The sequence below is a fragment of the Octopus bimaculoides genome, chromosome 2 (genome assembly GCF_001194135.2).
Source record: "Octopus bimaculoides isolate UCB-OBI-ISO-001 chromosome 2, ASM119413v2, whole genome shotgun sequence".
Lineage (NCBI taxonomy): Eukaryota > Metazoa > Mollusca > Cephalopoda > Octopoda > Octopodidae > Octopus > Octopus bimaculoides.
In genome coordinates this window covers 135000652-135006159 of record NC_068982.1, presented here as the reverse complement: position 1 = coordinate 135006159, position 5508 = coordinate 135000652, and the positions used below count along the sequence as shown (strand labels likewise).

At 36.7% G+C, this 5508-nt stretch overlaps 1 protein-coding gene across 4 annotated transcripts in view; it reads right to left on the bottom strand.

Annotated features, from left to right (window-relative positions):
- Window positions 1-5508, bottom strand: part of LOC106873483 (synaptotagmin-6) — a 286327-nt gene that overhangs the window by 56864 nt on the left and 223955 nt on the right. The gene's annotated exons all lie outside the window — the stretch shown is intronic.

Genomic DNA, 5508 nt, shown 5'->3' with positions numbered 1-5508 from the left:
AGAAGAAGAGCTTTAGAGCAGAATGGGCTACTCGACCTGAAGAAAATTCTAAGAGGACCCTACTACCTGCAAGGTCATGCGCTGTTTATCTTGATACGAGATCACCATGTCGTGCACATATGGTTGTGATGCATGTGCCTGGTGTACCCTTATCAGACGGGTAGTCATGATGAGTATATTGGGCTTCGTATATTTTGTCCCAGTGTCAATTTGATGGCATGCACTGCTCTCTCACTCAATAATAATAATAATAATAATAATAATAATAATAATAATAATAATAATAATAATAATAATAATAATAGAGAAATATATCTATGAAATCGGAATTAATATGAGAGCAGAGCAAACCCAAAAGCTTGCTCTGCTGGGGACAGCTAGGATTTTGAGATTGGTACTTGGGTGTTGAATATTTTCCACGATAATTACCAAAGAAAGAATCAAAGTTTATAATATGAGGAAAGAGAACCTATGAGACCTCTGACAGCAGGCTGCTGTCCGCGCTCACAGAATCTACTGGAACAAACTAGACCGAACGTTCACGTTGCATGCCCCTTAGATCCACGAATAGTTAAGAAGGAAGACGAAAATATAGATAGATACAACCCTCTTAAGTACGAAATTGCCCAGCTAGGGAAAATGAAGAAGGCGAAGATAGTGCCAATTAATGTTGGGTCCTTGGGAACAGTATCAGAAGGCATCAGGAGGAATATAAAGGAAATTGGAATAGAGTGCCCAATAGAACTATTACAAAAGATTTGCCTCCTTGGCACGGCCAGAATAATCAGGAAAGCATTAGATAGCTGAAAAGAACGGATAGCATGGCTGCAGGTAGTAAGCCTGCTATGCATGCAAAACTCCAGGAGCTCCAACAAAACCAGTGATAGAGAGAAAATAATAATTCTTCACAGAGTTCTTGAAGCATGACCAGTAAACAAGTGTCACCTTAGTCTACTGGCTGTGAACAGCTGACACTTTCCATCATACCCAGCAAAATAAACAGAGAGTTTTCATCACAAAATAACAACACCAACAACAACAACAACAACAATAATAATAATGATAATAATAATAATAATGACAATTTCAAATTTGCGTTGCAAATGTGAAACCGCGTGTTGAAACAGATATTGTTGTAGTCCAGGATAATCCTTCTTTTTTTTTTTTTGACCAAATAAACACACACACTATATATTCGTTTTTCATTCGTTTATTACTGTTCTTATAACTCACACCCATTATCCGGAAATCTTTCGTCACACACCTTTGACCTCTTGTACTCCTGCTCCCCTTAGTCCATTCTGTTCTTGCATGATCATAGAAGAGCAGAATGGACTAAGCAGAGCAGGCAAGAGAATACATGAAGGCGGAAAGTGTCGCTGAAGAGGTCACAGGTGTGTGACGAAAGATTTCCGGATAATGGACAGGAGTTAAAATAAAAACAGTAATAAACGAATGAAAAACGAATATATAGTGTGTGTGTTTATTTGGTCAAAAAAAAAATACTATCCCGAAATACAACAGTAATAATTTTAAAATATTTCAAATAATTTTGAAAAACAATTGCAGTTTTTTTTAAAATCCTGACAACCAATCATCTGAAACGATAATATAATCGATTAGTTTCGATTCGTTTTATTCCAAGTGATATAAGTGATTCTACTCTAGAGTACTACAACAATCCTTTTTCCCAGAACCATTTTGTTATCCGTTTCTAACTATTTATTAGTAATAATTATCATTCATTATCACAATTAAAATAGCTTGAATTGCAGCAAAATATTTAACGAAGAAGACATATTTGATTGAGATTATCTCTTCTTTTCCTATCTTAAGCGAATCATCATCATTGCAATAATCATTATTATCATCATCTTCGCGTTGATAACAATAATAATAATAATAATAGTGATGATTATGATGATGATGATGATGATCATCATGATGATGATGATGATGATAATAATAATAATAATAATAATACAAAGGCCTGGAAATAGAGGTAACTCGAATGTGGAATCTAAAAACAGAAACAATTCCTATCATAGTAGGTGCCTTAGGTATAATAAAAAAATATTCAGACAAATACATAACAAAAACACCAGGACTTACAAATATATATATAACATACAGAAAATTGCACTACTGGGCACTGCACACGTCCTACGCAAAACACTTTTAATACAGTAAAAATAAGAGCATCACAGCAAACCACAGCACATACCCAAGGCACACAGAGCTGCGCTCGGTAGTGAAGTGAAATCATGTTATAAAAATAAAACTACTGAACAATAATAATAATAGTAATAATAATAATAATAATAATAATAATAATAATAATAATAATAATAATAATAGGTCTTCTTCCTATTATTATCATTATTAAGGCAACGAATTAATAGATACGTTACAGCACCGGACAAAATGCTTAGCAACATTCTTCCCGGTTCTTTTTGTATTCTAAGTTCAAATCCCGCCGGGGTCAGTTTTACCTTTTATCCTTTCGTGGTCGATAAAATAAAGGACCAGTCAAATATTGTCGACTAACCACTTCTCAAAATTCATGGCCTCATTCTTTGATTACAAATTTTTATCATTTTTTGTTGCTTTGTTCGTGGTTGTTTTAAATATTTAAAATAAATACCAGCTGATCACTGGGGTTGATTTAATCCTTTACTGTCGATTTTATACCCACATAAATGTATATAACTGTCTATGTTTATATCCATCCACCCATACATACATACATATATACACATACACATACATACAGATATATGTGCGTGTGTGTATATATATGTATTTACATACATCACGCACACACCAGCACTGACCAATTCCCAGCCCCACGTTTTCACACCTACACATACACACACGTCAAGATCACCAGCCCTCTTCCACACGCACATACGAACTCTCTTATACACACGCACGCGCACCTTCGTTTTGGGATCACCACCGCTTTATTATCTCCCCTTCTTCCTAGCTCTCCTGTGTGACCCTTCTGTCCGGCATTCGCCATGATAGATCACTAGCCAGTACACATTCTTCTTTTTGTTTCCTTGTTTCTTTCTGTGTTCCTTTCCGTGGAAGAACGTAGGCTCGAAACGTTAAAGACGTTTTTAATTCCCGAGCGTTATACTAATACATCTGTTTATTGTCTTCATCTTTTCTTTTCTTTTTTATGAATTCTCCCTATATATATATATATATATATATATATACACACACACATACATATATATTATATATAAACCCACAAATATATATGTACCAATGTGAAACTATATTATATATATCTTTTTTCATAAGTTAGTCAACATTTTCACCACCGCGGCCCCTTCTTTCTTCAATTGTTAGATATTCTCCGCCTCCATCCCTTTATTGTCATCACCATCATGAAGACCATTAAATGTATTTCCTTAGTAAGAAGGTTAATATCTGTTGAAGTGAAATATGCCAAAAAAAAATTGCAATAGACCTAATTAAGTGTGTATAACTGTTATACAATCTAATTGACACCGTAGGGAATAGAGGCAAAGTCGAAACAGATACTGCCCACACACACTATGCGTGTGGATGTGTGGATGTGTGTGTGTGTGTGCCTGTGTGTGTGTGTTTCAGTGCGCGCGTGCATTTGTGTTTGTGTAAGCGAAAGAGCACAGATATAATGTTGGTGTACTCGGTGTATGTAACGTGTTTGCAAATATAGTGGCCACATGTTTTACATGTGCATCAGTGTGTGTGTGCGCGCGTGCACGCACGTGTGTGCCTATTAGTATGTGTGTATGAGTCTGTGCATAGCACATTCAGTTTGTTCAATTATATCTTCTGCCTATTCACTGCATATAGTTCCTCGTAATCACCATTTTTCTTACATAGACGCAATGTCAATAGCTATGCAGGAGACAGGTCCTATCGACAGCACCATTAAAAATTTTTTGATTTTCTTGATAAAATATGGAAAGTAATGTCGACTCAGAGTTTATATTCGCTACATAATGGAATAATGGTAAAAATGAGTAGTAATCCTGCGACGGACCGGTGTCCCGTCCAGGTAGGAATATATACCTGGAAACCGGCTCTATACTCCCTTCGGAGTAATGTAGACTAATCAACCATAACCACACAAAGGAACAATGTTAACTAGAATGGTGATTTTACTACCGTTTCTTCCGAGCGAAATCTTAGCTAAGCTTTGTCATTGGTAACGGATCATAAGTGATAGAGAAATGAAATTACTCGTGGCTACATAGCAAATCACCAGACCTGATTATTTAGCCTCGAATTAAAGTCCCTCTTGAAGCGGATCTTATCCCGGTTTCCGAAGACCTTAAGCGACCGACAGAATATAAGAATCCGTCTAAAGAGGACTCCAGTCCATTGTAGGGTCAGCTCTCAGCTACTGCTCCTTCTTATTTTCAATCAACTGAACTGAAGTAAGGTAAAATGAAGTGCCTTGCTCAAGGACACAACGCACCACCTGTTTCGAGAATCGAAAGAACAAAATTACGGTTTAACATCGCAAGCACTAAAATACACGCTCCTCACTGATTATTATTAATGAGTTTGTAGAATCATTAGTCGTGCAAAAATGCTTTGCAGGATTTCTTCTGGGTCTTTGCATGCTGAGTTCAAATGCAGCCGAAGTCAGCATTGCTTTTTATCCTTTCGTGGTCGGTAAAATAAGTACCAATTGAATACTGGAATCGATGTAGTCAACTTACTCCTCTCTTCAAAATTCCTGCCCTTATGCTAAAATTAGGAAGAACTTCTGTCCAACTCTACACCGAGTCCATCGTGAGATTGCTCCTCCACCCACCGTTAACAAAGCAGGGTAGGCACAGTTCCTCTGTCTAAGGTTATCGCGAGTGACGTTGTGTGGTTGTAGAGGCTAAGAGGATTGAGAGTAGACACTTTCCTCTTCGGTCAAGTCTCCATCGACTTTTGAAATCCCACTTGGAAGGGAAAATGAGGAGGAAGAAGGAAATGCGTTCGATCAGTGAATCTGTCAAAAGGTGGGTGACACGGCAAAAATTGTTAGCGAGAATGGATCCACTCTAAACACGTGCCTGCTGATTGAAGAACATCAGATGGACTATGGATTGCCGCCCGTGGTGGTCAGAAGAATCGTAGATCTGTAAGGTTCCTTGAGTGGTCACAGTTAAATATTCCACTGTATCAGGAGTATTGCATCATTCATGTGTTCATAAACTGTGTATACGATGTACATTTTTATCTCATTTCATCGTCTTTTTCCTTTCTTCTCCTTATCTTTCATATAAACCCCTAACACGGACTGTAATGTCCCCCTCATCTGATACCCTTTTGGCAAATAACAGAAATCAACATTATTATTATTATTATTATTATTATTATTATTATTATTATTATTATTTATTTATTTATTTATTCATTTATACAGTTTGCACTGCGGAATAGTCTGTCGGCTGGAAACCACAAACATTTCGGCAACTTTCTTCATGTGTGTGTGTGTGAGAGAGAGAG